The sequence below is a fragment of the Anomaloglossus baeobatrachus genome, chromosome 7 (genome assembly GCF_048569485.1).
Source record: "Anomaloglossus baeobatrachus isolate aAnoBae1 chromosome 7, aAnoBae1.hap1, whole genome shotgun sequence".
NCBI lineage: Eukaryota > Metazoa > Chordata > Amphibia > Anura > Aromobatidae > Anomaloglossus > Anomaloglossus baeobatrachus.
In genome coordinates, this window is record NC_134359.1 from 108,053,660 (window position 1) to 108,066,688 (window position 13,029).

A 13,029-nucleotide genomic window follows, 5' to 3' on the forward strand; every position below is an offset into this window, starting at 1 on the left:
ATTATACTAACGCTCTAGTTCTACAGCGCTATCTTGTACCTGTAGATTCCAACTGGCTGAAAGTCAGTCGTTGCGTCACAAGCTCCCAATGCATCTGAGAGCTAGAATGAGGCTTTCGTAGACTTGTATTGACTTCTGATCGCTGGAGACTGATGCAAACAACTCCGGTAAAGAGTACGGTTCCACTAGCGTATAGCTTCTGAGGTGAGTGCATCGGAAGCGGTATGCTAATGACCGTCTGCTGGTTATGTCAGCCGAGGTCATGCGACTGTGATGCGATCTTGCGATCAAATCACTGGTGCGGAGAAAAGGGAGGGAGCACTTTCTCTCCATCTCCGCTGCCTGTCTCTGTGTATATCACACTGCACTCGGATTACATGCGAGTGCAGTGCGATGTTTCACACACTCCCATAGGCTTATGGGGGTGCGTGAGCTGAGACTCGCTGCCAAATGCAGCATGCTGTGATCCATTCCACATGCCACTATGGCATGATAAATCAATCGCAGATGGACACTGCCCCATAGTTTTGCACTAGAGAGAGCAATCCAATGGTTTATCGGATTGAACTCACCCGTGCAAAACGCAAGTGGAACCAAACCCAAAAGATGATGGTGAAAAGTGACTTTAAGGCAGGGTACTTGAATTTATGCACTGCTCCAGTGCTGAAATAAATATATGCTGGAGTGCTGTGCTTTAAGTACAGTGGGGAAAATAAGTATTTGATACTTTGCTGATCTTGCAATTTTTCCCACCTACAAAGAATGGAGAGGCCTGTAATTTTTATTATAGGTACACTGCAACTGTGACAACAATAAAAAAAAAAAATCCAGTTAATCATCACATTGTATGAATTTTAAATTGCATTTTATTGCATGAAATAAGCATTAGATACAATCTAAAAACGGAACCTAATATTTGGTACAGAAACCTTTGTTTGCAATTACAGAGGTCAAACGTTTCCTTTAGTTCTTGACCAAGTTTGCATACACTGCAGCAGGGATTTTGGCTCACTCCTCCATACAGATTTTTCAGGTTTTGGGGCTGTCACTGTGCAACTTTGAGTTTCAGCTCCCCCCAAAGATTTTCTATTGGTTTCAGGTCTGGAGACTGGCTAGGCTATTCCAGGACCTTGAAATGTTTCTTACAAAGCCACTCCTTAGTTGCCCTGACTGTGTGTTTCTGGTCATTGTTAGGCTGGAAGACCAGCCACTACCCATTTTCAATGCTCTTTCCAAAGGAAGAAGGTTGTTGGGCAAAATCTCACAATACATGACCCCCTCCATCCTCCCTTCAATACAGTGCAGTAAATCCTGTCCCGTTTGAAGACAAGCACCCCCAAAGTGTGATGTTTCCACCCCATGCTTCACAGTTGGGGCAGTATTTTTGGGATTGGAGGAAGAAGGATGAGTACAAACACTGTGAGTGGAGTGGATTCCAAAAAGATCTGTTTTGGTCTCATCTATACACATGACCTTCTCACATGCCTCCTCTGGACCATCCTGATGATCATTAGCAAGCTTCAAACGGGCCTTGACTTGTACTGGCATGAGCAGGGGGACCTTGCTTGCCCTGCAGGATTTTAATCCATGACTGCATAGTGTGTTACTAACTGTAATCTTTAAAACTGCTCCCAGGTCTGTCCAGGTTCTCCCGTGTAATTCTAGGCTGATTCCTGACCTTTCTCAGAATCATTCTTACCCCACTAGGCGAGATCCTGAATGGAGCCCCAGACTGAGTAAGATTGATAGTCATCTTGTGTTTCTTCTATTTTCTAATAACAGTTGTATAACCAACAGTTGTTGCTTTCTCACCAAGCTGCTTGCCTATTGTACTGTAGCCCATCCCAGCCCTGTGCAGGTTGCAGGTCTACAATTTTGTCCTGTTTGGTCTTGACCATGGTGGAGAGATTGCACTGTGATTGTGTGTGGACTCGTGTCTTTTATACAGGTAATTAGTTCAAACAAGTGGAATTAATACAGGTAATGGTGCAGAGTAGGAATGCTTCTTAAAGAAAAAGAAAAAAAAAAAGTCTTTGGGAGCCAGAATTCTTGCTAGTTGGTAGGGGATCAAATACTTATTTCATGCAAATTAATTATTTAAAAAATCATACAATGTGATTTTTCTGGATATTATTATTTTTTTTTTTTTTAAGAGGATTCTGTCTGTCACAGTTGTAGTGTACCTGTGATAAAAATTAGAGACCTCTCCAATCTTTGTAGGTAGGATAACTGGCAAAATCGGCATTATATCAAATGTTTATTTCTTTGTCGCTCCATTGGGAGACCCAGACAATTAGGGTGTATATTAGGTGCCGGTGGATGCTACTCAGCGGCAAAGCTCTGCAGCTCCGGGGGATCCACGACAGGGAATCTGGAGGACACACTCCGCTCGTTAGCGGTTGGTAAGCCACACCGGTCACCCGGTGCTGGTCCCCCTAGGGTGCCGGGATATATATAGATATAGATATATATATATCTGTTCGGAAAGGCTGTATACCCTTTTCCCATATACCCTCAGTGGTCACTCTCCTAAGAGACAACAGCATGTCGTCCACAAGGAGCAAAGCTACTAAGGCACAGATTTTTTTCGCGGCCTGTACCTCTTGTGGGGCTATGTTGCCTGCGGGATCCACCTACCCTCACTGTGATCAATGCTCGACTCCTGCCACGCTTGCTCAGCCGGAGCCTCGGGCACTTGTGGGCCCCTCGGCTCATGTAGATCCCCCTGCTCCCCCTGAGCAGTCTGCAGGGACAGAGTCACCGTCGTTGGCCTCTTTCGCTGAGACACTCTCCCAGTCACTTTCTCAATCCATTGCACAGTCTATGGACAAATGGTCATCTAAGCTCCTTGAGGCATTGCAGTCCAGACCGGGCCCTTCACAGGCCCCGGCCCCTGTTAGTTTGTCTCCTCCAGGCCCTTCTCGGTCCGCGCCGCAGCGCGCTCCCAGGATAGCCCCTAGGTCCCAGGCGGAGGACTACTGCCCGGATCGCAGCCCCAGGCTGGCTAAGCGGCCTCGCTGGGACTCTTCCCCGGCCTCCTCACGCTGCTCTGGATCCCAGCTTGAGGACTCTCAGGAAGACGAGGTGGACGTGGGAGCTCAGGGCTCTGACCCTGACTTCACCCTTAACCTTGATGCCCCTGAGGGGGACGCCTTAGTAAATGATCTTATCTCGTCCATCAACCAGGTGTTGGATCTCTCACCCCCACCTCCTCCTGCAGAGGAGCTGGCTTCTCAGCAGGAGAAACACCAATTTCGATTCCCCAAACGTACGCGCAATACGTTTTTTGATCACTCTAATTTCAGGGACGCTGTCCAGAAACCCAGAGCGGTTCCGGACAAGCGCTTTGCTAAACGGCACACTGACACGCATTATCCCTTTCCACCTGAAGTCGTTAAGGGCTGGGCACACTCCCCCAAGGTGGATCCTCCAGTCTCTAGATTGGCTGCTAGGTCCGTTGTGTCTGTTGCCGATGGCTCATCCCTGAAGGATGCCACTGACAGACAGAGCTCTTGGTGAAGTCTATTTATGAGGCCACGGGCGCGTCTTTCGCCCCGGCCTTTGCGGCCGTGTAAGCTCTCCAAGCAATCTCGGCATGTCTGACTGAGATTAATGCCGTCACGCGGAATTCTGCTCCGCATGTTTCTTCCTTTGACCTCTCGGGCATCAGCATTTTCGTCCTACGGCATGAACGTCCTGGACTCCGCTAGCCGTACGGCTGTGGCATCCGCTAACTCCGTGGCAGTCCGCAGGGCCATGTGGCTGCGCGAATGGAAAGCAGACTCTGCTTCCAAAAGGTTCTTAACTGGTTTGCCTTTTTCTGGCGACCGTTTGTTTGGCGAACGGTTGGATGAGATTATTAAGGAATCCTCGGGAAAGGACTCCTCCTTACCCCAGTCCAAACCTAAGAGACCTCAGCAGAGGAAAATCCAATCGAGGTTTCGGTCCTTTCGTCCCTCCGCCAAGACCCAATCCTCTTCGTCCAACCGGCCGGAGAAAGGCCAGAGGAACTCCTATGCGTGGCGGTCCAAGTCACGCCCCCAAAAGGCCGCGGGAGACACTGCCTCCAAGACGGCCTCCACATGACTCTCGGCCTCATCTAGCCACATCCTCGGTCGGTGGCAGGCTCTCCCGCTTTGGTGACGCCTGGTGGCCACACGTTCAAGACCGATGGGTGAGAGACATTCTGTCTCATGGTTACAGGATAGAGTTCAGCTCTCGACCTACGGCTCGTTTCTTCAGAACCTCCCCACCCCCCGCACAGGCCGACGCACTTTTTCAGGCAGTGGACGCTCTAAAGATAGGAGTTGTGATTCCCGTTCCCCTTCAGGAACGTGGTCGCGGATTTTACTCCAACTTGTTCGTGGTGCCAAAAAAGGACTGGTCATTCCGTCCCGTTCTGGACCTCAAGCTGCTCAACAGACATGTGACAACCAGACGGTTTCGGATGGAATCTCTCCGCTCGGTCATCGCCTCGATGTCACAAGGAGACTTCCTAGCATCGATCGACATCAAAGATGCTTAGCTCCATGTGCCGATCGCACCCGAACATCAACGTTTCCTGCGTTTCGCCATCGGGGACGAACACCTCCAGTTCATGGCATTGCCTTTCGGCCTGGCGACAGCCCCACGGGTTTTCACCAAAGTCATGGCATCCGTCGTGGTGGTCCTGCACTCTCAGGGCCACTTGGTGATCTCTTACTTGGACGATCTCCTAGTCAGGGCCCCTTCTCGGGTGGCATGTCAACGAAGTCTTACCGTCACTCTGGCGACTCTCCAGCAGTTCGGGTGGATCATCAATTTCCCGAAATCCAAGTTGACGCCGACCCAATCACTGACTTACCTCGGGATGGAGTTTCATACCCAGCCAGCGTTAGTCAAGCTACCGCAGGACAAACCGCTTTCTCTGCAGGCGGGAGTGCAGTCACTTCTTCGGAGTCAATCACACCCCTTAAGGCGCCTCATGCACTTCCTGGGGAAGATCGTTGCAGCTATGGAGGCAGTGCCGTTCGCTCAATTCCATCTACGGCCACTCCAATGGGACATTCTTCGCAAATGGGACAAGAGTTCGGCTTCCCTCGACAAGAACATCTCTCTTTCCCTCGCAACCAAAACATCACTTCAGTGGTGGCTCCTACCCACATCCCTGTCCCGGGGAAAATCCTTCCTTCCCCCAACCTGGGCTGTGGTCACCACGGACGCGAGCCTGTCAGGTTGGGGAGCGGTTTTTCTCCACCACAGGGCTCAAGGAACCTGGACACCAATAGAATCGTCCCTTCAGATCAATATCCTGGAGATAAGGGCAGTATATCTAGCCCTATTGGCTTTCCATCGGTGGCTGGAGGGCAGGCAGATCCGAATCCAGTCAGACAACGCCACTGCCGTCGCCTACATCAACCACCAAGGCGGCACTCGCAGTCGTCAAGCCTTCCAGGAAGTCCGGCGGATTCTGCAGTGGGTGGAAGTCACAGACTCCACCATCTCCGCAGTTCACATCCCGGGCGTAGAAAACTGGGAAGCAGATTTTCTCAGTCGTCAGGGCATGGACGCGGGGGAATGGTCTCTTCACCCAGACGTGTTTCGAGAGATCTGTCGCCGCTGGGGAACGCCGGACGTCGATCTCATGGCGTCACGACACAACAACAAGGTCCCGGCCTTCATGGCACGGTCTCAGGATCACAGAGCTCTGGCAGCGGACGCTTTGGCCCAGGATTGGTCGCAGTTTCCGACTGCCATATGTGTTTCCCCCTCTGGCGATGCTGCCCAGGGTACTACGCAAGATCCGGTCCGACTGCCGTCGCGCCATTCTCGTCGCTCCAGACTGGCCGAGGCGGTCGTGGTATCCGGATCTGTGGCATCTCACGGTGGGTCAACCGTGGGCACTTCCAGACCGCCCAGACTTGCTGTCACAAGGCCCGTTTTTCCATCTGAATTCTGTGGCCCTCAACCTGACTGTGTGGCCATTGAGTCCTGGCTCCTAGCGTCTTCAGGGTTATCTCAGGATGTAATTGCCACCATGAGACAAGCCAGGAAGCCAACGTCCGCCAAGATCTATTACAGGTCTTGGCAAATCTTCTTATCCTGGTGCTCTGATAACGGTTTTCCTCCATGGCCGTTTGCCTTACCCACATTTCTTTCATTCCTACAATCTGGAATGGACAAGGGTTTGTCCCTCGGCTCTCTCAAGGGCCAAGTGTCGGCGCTCTCCGTGTTTTTTCAAACGCGTCTAGCCAGGCTTCCGCAGGTCCACACGTTCCTGCAGGGGGTTTGCCACATGGTCCCACCTTACAAACGTCCGTTGGAACCTTGGGATCTTAACAGGGTCCTGACGGCTCTTCAAAAGCCGCCTTTTGAGCCGCTGCGGGATGTCTCTCTCTCCCGTCTTTCTCAGAAGGTGGCCTTCCTGGTGGCAGTCACATCACTTCGGAGAGTGTCTGAGCTTGCAGCGCTGTCATGCAAAGCTCCCTTCCTGGTTTTCCACCAGGATAAGGTGGTTCTGCGTCCTGTCCCGGAATTTCTCCCTAAGGTGGTATCCCCTTTTCATCTAAATCAGGATATCTCCTTGCCTTCCTTTTGCCCTAATCCAATTCACCAGTGTGAAAAGGATTTGCACTCTTTGGATCTAGTGAGAGCACTCCGGTTCTACGTGTCTCGCACGGCGCCCCTGCGCCGTTCAGACGCGCTCTTTGTCCTTGTCGCGGGCCAGCGTAAGGGCTCTCAGGCCTCCAAGTCAACCTTGGCTCGGTGGATCAAGGAACCGATTCTCGAGGCCTACCGTACTTCTGGGCTTCCGCTCCCTTCAGGGTTGAAAGCCCATTCTACCAGAGCCGTAGGAGCGTCCTGGGCATTGCGGCACCGGGCGACGGCTCAGCAGGTGTGTCAGACAGCTACGTGGTCTAGTCTGCACACTTTCACGAAGCACTATCAAGTGCATGCCTATGCTTCGGCAGACGCCAGTCTAGGTAGGCAAGTCCTCCAGGCGGCGGTTGCCCACCTGTAAGAGGGGGCCGTTTTCGGCTCTTTTTATTGAGATATTGCTTTACCCACCCAGGGACTGCTCTTGGACGTCCCAATTGTCTGGGTCTCCCAATGGAGTGACAAAGAAAAAGGGAATTTTGTTTACTTACCGTAAATTCCTTTTCTTCTAGCTCCTATTGGGAGACCCAGCACCCGCCCCTGTGCCCTTCGGGCTGGTTGTTCTTTTGTGTACACATGTTGTTGATGTTGATTTGTTCTTTTGGTTCATGGTCTTCAGTTCTCCGAACATCCTTCGGATTGAATTTACCCTAGACCAATTTATAAGTTTTCTCCTTCCTGCTTTTGCACCAAACTGAGGAGCCCGTGGTCCACGGGAGGGTGTATAGGCAGAGGGGAGGGGTTACACTTTTTTAAAAGTGTAATACTTTGTGTGGCCTCCAGAGGCAGAAGCTATACACCCTAATTGTCTGGGTCTCCCAATAGGAGCTAGAAGAAAAGGAATTTACGGTAAGTAAACAAAATTCCCTTTTTTCCCCACTGTATTTGCAGCAGAAATTTCTGCACCAAAATACTATAGTTTACAGTACCAGCAAAATGAATGAGCTTTCTAAAATCACAAGCACATGGTGCTTTTTTTTTTTTTCCTTTGCAGATTTGAAGCAGTTTCAAATTAATAGGGAGAAAAAATAAAACTTTTTTTTTTCTAGGTTTTCATGTCAAAAAAATGTTTTTGTTTTTTTTTTTTTTTTTTGTGCAGAAATTTCCACTGTATATTCTTAATGTACACTAAGACTTGCTACATAGCACATGTCTGGGGACATGCTCTATAACTGTGAATCCAGGATTGCCTTCATTTCTTGATTGCCTCAGCTGTGTGAGTTACTACTTCTAAGGCCCCCTTCACATGTCCGTGTTTCTGGTACTCGTGGTGTCTGTTTCCACAAGTACCGGAGACACAGACACTCGAAGACACATTAAAGTCAATGGGTTTTCGGATGTCATGGAGAACATACACACGGGCAAACATACTGACCTGCCCCACGGGCCGCCACAGACGTGCATTAAAATATACGGATGTGTGAAAGAGACCTAAGCATGTGTTGCAGAATTTAGCAAGCTTTTCCTTCCCCCTGTCCTGGTGGCTGATCATTGGATGTTGTTGTTGTGGCCATGTGATACATACTTTCGGTTTGGATTGGAATGGAACCCGGGTCCTTGTGTTGTCTCCAATACAAGAAGTGGTGGCAGAGCCATTGGCTACGCTCTGTTGCAGTCATGTATAGTGTACTTGTGGTCTGGAAGGTTTGTTTTGATACCGGACTGGAAGTGATGTAAGCTTGTTATCTCATGTAACCGGTTATTATGTAACGCTGAATTTAACAACAGATTGCATTGTAGAATCATTGGCCAGTGTTCTTGTAAGTTTTTTTTTTTTGTTGTTTTTTTTCCCCCCTCCCTTCAGACACTTTGATTACCGGTACCTCTACCTTTTAGCCATAGAGTCTTCTTGAGATGGTACTATAGCAGACAGATTCCCACGCTGAGATCACTTTGCAGTATCATTGTACCACTAGTACAATGCTCAAGGGATGATCCTGCATCAGGGATTGGTGAGTTATTACAAGCTACTTGTTTGTTACTCATGTAATGTATACTTAACCTTTTTTTTTGTTAGTTTTACACCTTTTTCCCAATAACAAAAACAGTCACCTGGAAATTTTTACAGTGAGATATAGACTTTCACATATAAGATACCCACATTTCTTGGCCTCTTCAATGGGGACATAGGAAAACAATTGGGTTTACAGCTGCCACCTGGAGGATGAAACTAAGAATTACAACTAAAGGTCTGCTCCTCTTCAGCAGTCTATACCTGCATACTGGCAAACAAGCCTTTTTTCTCCTGCCTGCCTCATCCCGATATCCAGACACTTTTATGGAGCGAAGATTATCTCCTTGGATACAAAACATGGACGGCAAAGAATCCAGGATCCAATCTTCAAGACTGACGCGTGGATCTTCTCCCACCATCCCGCTGCGTTGCGCTATCTACCCTACCTTCCCAGCAACATTCCCAGGTTTCTTCCTTTTTCTCCTTTTTTCCTTCTGTTTTATCTTCTACACACCCCCCCCCCCCCATCTTTATCTTTCCTTGCTTCAGTCTGTACCCCTCTCCTAGTCACCTGTTGCCTTCTGGAGTCAGTAGTCAAATTTATTTCCTAGCTTCAGTTTGCGGCTTAGTTGAGTTGATGCATCACACCCCCTCCCTCCTTGTCCAATCAGACAATCGAATTGATGATTACCGCAGTATTTCTGCCCCTCCTCCTTTCGAGTCATTATCAATTTCTGTAAGCTGCAGTGTTGCATGGTTTTCTCAGCTCCTGTTACTAAGCTCTCTCCTCCAGCACTCCTTATCTCTGCTCTTGAGGTCAGCAGCACTGGTAGTCTGCCTGCCCTGGGATCCTACACATCGGTTCCCAGAAAGACTTACTTATTCCTGGCACCTATTAACCTCTTCTCGCATACCCCTACTTCTGTAGTCTTCTTTTAACCATATCTGGCTCAAAAAAAGACGCTCATGCCAGCCATCACTGGCTGTCTACTTTGCTTGCGTGTCCTGTAATACAAAAATGCCAGATGGGTCAACACACAGATCCCTCACCATATTTGACCGAGGATCAGACGTACAGTCAAATGTGTTTATAACCAATCTAAATTCAGTGGCGTACTGGACAAAAAGGGTGCATACAAATATATGTAAAGGGGGTGTTGCATACCAAACTATATATAACCCTTAAAAACACGTACTTTATTAATAGTCATAAAATCCACAACCTGAGCGGGTGAGTGCGTGTGAAGCTGGCGTAGCAATAATTTTCGCTACGCCAGCTATCACACGATATCGTACCTGCGACGGGGGCGGGGACTATCGCGTGCGACATCGCAGCATCGGCTTGCGATGTCGCAACGTGCAAAGCCCGCCTTACACTCCAGACATCAATCTGATGGCACTCAAACAATCACAAGATGCCCCGGTTCATGTCCAGAGCTCGTAATCCTTTAGTGGTCGCATCCGATGATCTGGCATTGATCTCAGTTTTCCCTTCCTTATCTCTTTCTGCTTCTACCTCTGCTACCCAAAGTGTTCAAGAAGATCAAGTAAGAAGGCATTTTCTTCATCCTTATGACCCTAACCTAGACTGGCCCAGAAAATTATGGTACATGGAAGTGGACAACCTTCTCGCAGATGCTCACAGAATTGACAAAAAACTCATAAAAAATACCTTTATTATTACATTTTTAAAACCCATACAAATCATGTGTGCATTAACAAACAAGATAACAATGGTATTGGTACCAAAAAGGAAACTGATGAAAAAAAAGGGAGGGGGGGAGGGGATATCTACACAATTGGGAGAAATTCCCAATTTACTCATGTAAACCTACAAAATTCTTAGTGCAAAAAAAGCACAGCGTAGTCCCTATAAACCCCTATTTCAGCAAGAATGACCAGTGCATTCTGTCAAATGTGTAATACTGTGTAGTCCAGTCAATACCGTCCGTCTTTGCTGGTGTTTATCTTTGTTAGGTCATTTGGTCAAACCTTCCAAAGTTGATGATTTTCTAAAAGGATAAAGAAAATCAGAAATATCCTAAAACATTCCACCTCTTGATGTCGCAAGAGGAGATATTAATATTTAGGAAAAAAGAAGACCGAAAACAGTCCCCAACAATAGATGTTTCCTTAAAGATAACATCTGTGGGGAATACAATACCCGACACGTTTCCCCTCTAACAATATGAGGTTCATCAGGGGTTATATTAAAGCTCTCCACTATTCAGTTGACTGACAGTTCAGTTAGGTACAATTAATATATCGATGTACCAACAATATTTGATTCCTGCAACTTCAGAGTAGTTCTATATGTAGATCATCCAATCAAATTAGCCTGATAAAAAAATAAAATATTTTCTGCTTCTACTGCTTTTTTTCACTAACTGGATAGCTTGATTGTCAGTAGGTGGGTGTATCCTGCTGATGAGCAACCGTTTTTTCGTAGTTGTAATTTAGTGTCAGCCTCCAGGTGGCAGCAGCGTGAAACCATGGCTTTCATGTGTCACCTAATGAAGGCTGCGAGAACGGGATTTTACAGTAAGTACAAAAATCCTCTTGTTCATGGATAAAAAAAAAACTACTTGCCGAGAAATCTCCAACACTGTGAATGTCTGAAAACCATAATTAAAGGGTTTGTCCAGCCTTAGACATTAAGTCTGCAGTCACTCTGTGTCACTGTGACTACAGACTTGTGAATCATCACATCGAATTTACTGTGAGGATTCTCCATCACCGACGCGTGACTGCAAATATGTGATTTGCATGAATGTGATCTTGTGCCGATTACATGGTTGAGGCCTCGCTCAATGCAAGTATATTGAGCAAGACCAATACAGACTAGTCCGATTGTGGCCTGAAGTATGCAAACTGCAGTCATATAACCGCTCCCAGCACCAAATAATCCTCACAGTGCACAGTGGGTGAGATGTGAGGATTCACAAGTCTGCAGTTATGTAGAGTGACACATAGAGGGACTGCAGACGTGTAGCCTATGGCTGCACAACCTTTTTAAGGAAGTAGCTCTCTAAAATCATTTTCCACTGGCTGGCCCCTGCTCAATCTAGGTTTTATCTGATGAGGACCTGCTGGTAGAAAGTGACATTGGAATTTGATTCAGATTCCTTGCCCTCAGATAGCGTCGCCAATGTGGGTAAACCAGTCTTTCCAGAAGACACTGATCAACTTGTAAAAGCTGTAAGAACAACTATGAAAGTTAAAGAATCTGAAGAAGATAGATTAGTACAAGACCTAATGTTTGAAGGGATCTATCTGGAGGCGCATTCTGGTACATAAAATAATTGAGTCTTTTATTCATAAAGATTCCCAAAAAATAGACAAGTTAATTTTTCAACGGATAAAAAAAAAAGTACCAATTTGATGTCCAACTCCTGATAGCAAAAGTATATTTTAAAGCACCACTGCAACGTGTTTTTTGTTTTTTTTTCATCCCTGGAGTGTTGCTTTAAATCTAAGGGGTGCTTCACACATAGCGAGATCGCTACCGAAATCGCTGCTACGTCACGGTTTTGGTGAAGCAACAGTGACCTCATTAGCGATCTCTCTGTGTGTGACACTGAGCAGCGATCTGGCCCCTGCTGCGAGATCGCTGCTCGTTACACACAGCCTTGGTTTGTTGTTTTTGGTCGTCGCTCTCCCGCTGTGACGCACAGATCGCTGTGTGTGACAGCGAGGAGAGCGACGAAATGAAGTAAGCAGAGAGCAGGAGTCTGCATCTGGCAGCTGCCGTAAGCTGTAACCAGGGTAAACATCGGGTAACCAAGGTGGTTACCCGATATTTACCTTCGTTACCAGCCTCCGCCGCTCTCACGCTGCCAGTGCCAGCTCCCTGCTCTCTGCACATGTAGCTGCAGTACACATCGTGTAATTAACCCGATGTGTACTGTAGCTAGGAAAGCAGGGAGCCAGTGCTAAGCAGTGTGCGCGGCTCCCTGCTCTCTGCACATGTAGCGACGTTATGATCGCTGCTGCGTCGCTGTGTTTGACAGCTAAGCAGCGATCATAACAGCGACTTACTAGGTCGCTGTTATGTCACAGAAAATGGTGACGTAACAGCGACGTCATTGTCGCTGTCGCTATGTGTGAACCCAGCCTTAGTCCCCTATTCCCTGTCTTATACTTACCCTCCAGCGGTTTCATTCTTTTTCACTGTCTCTCCAGTCCCACAGCGCCATCTTATGCTTGTAACTTCTGGCAGGCGGGAAGTGGGAAGTTTCATCAGAAGCTTTCAATGCAAGTCTATGAGAGCCAAAAGGGAGGGTTTCTGTATTAAAGAGGGACTTCCAGTACACTCCATGACACACTGGAGCTGCGTCAGGTCAAAAATTGCCTGGTACCGATGGGAGTGTGTCTGTGAAAATAGATGAAGACGCCGAATGATGAGTATAAGACAGTGGGCAAGCGACTTAAGATTTAAA